General features: G+C 34.7%; 1 protein-coding gene across 3 annotated transcripts in view; it reads right to left on the reverse strand.

Moving 5' to 3' along the window:
* The window catches only part of LOC108794004 (muscleblind-like protein 3), a 138,350-nt gene that overhangs the window by 37,020 nt on the left and 100,296 nt on the right, over nt 1–1,034 (reverse strand). The gene's annotated exons all lie outside the window — the stretch shown is intronic.

Here is a 1,034-nt window from a genome sequence, read left to right on the forward strand (position 1 = left end):
TCAGCACAATATATATCAAATATTGACATTAAAAGATCTTTCACTGTTAAAAGGAGCAGCTAAAGAGGAACTTTACCCATATATTTAAAATAACAACAAATTCACCTTTTAGAAATGTTTAGTGATGACAATCTTCAAACACATACTTCTAGATAATTGCAGGCTTTGTATTCTTTGCATGCATTATTTCTCTTTTCTTTTCATGTCTTCTGACAGTGGCAATTTTAACTAAGGGCAGATTACTAGCTCTCCTATTAGTTGCTGGAACTTTGGCACATGTGATTAGGACATGTGACCACGCACATTATCTCAGGGGAGGAAAATGCCTTTACCTGAGATCTCATTAGATTACAGATGGGATTTCCCAGCAATGCTCTGCTGATGTAATCTTCCCAGGATGCAACGCTTTGGCACATTACATCATTTGCGCCAGAAGTAGACCAGGAATTAGATGAACTCTATTTGTAAGTAAATGAAAAACAAGTTTAACTAATTAATGCAATATGATTACAAATCAGCATGCAGAGCTGCATGCTGTGATTTTTAGTGAAAGGGGGTAAAGGTCCACTTTAAATGACCGCTCTGATCCTCTTATTTACTTTTTATTTCATAATAAATAGAAGTGGAGAAGCTTTGCTTAACAGGTTTGTAACATTGTGGTGCTAACCCACTTTTGGTATTGGGATACATAAACCCTGTAGCCTAGAGAACTACAGGCGTCTGGTAAAGGACAGGGTGAGGAGATAGTTAATGGGAATAGGTGGGAAGATAATTTATCGGTAATACAAAACAAAAATAAATAGATCAAGATCATGGATGGAAGTTCCTTCACCATCTACTACTTAAGTTCTACTTTAAGCTTTGGATTACTCCATTTATTTAATATTACATAAAACACATATGTAAACGTTGCACAGGGACACTTATTCACATACAGTTTCTCTTCTATATTAAGCTTTAAAGATATTACTCTCCAGGTAAAAACAAACTTTTGTTTTATATATAAAAAAAAGTTGGAAGTGTTAGAACATCTC

Source organism: Nanorana parkeri, unplaced genomic scaffold (genome assembly GCF_000935625.1).
Source record: "Nanorana parkeri isolate BGI_ZX_2015 unplaced genomic scaffold, ASM93562v1 scaffold801, whole genome shotgun sequence".
NCBI classification, from domain to species: Eukaryota; Metazoa; Chordata; class Amphibia; order Anura; family Dicroglossidae; genus Nanorana; species Nanorana parkeri.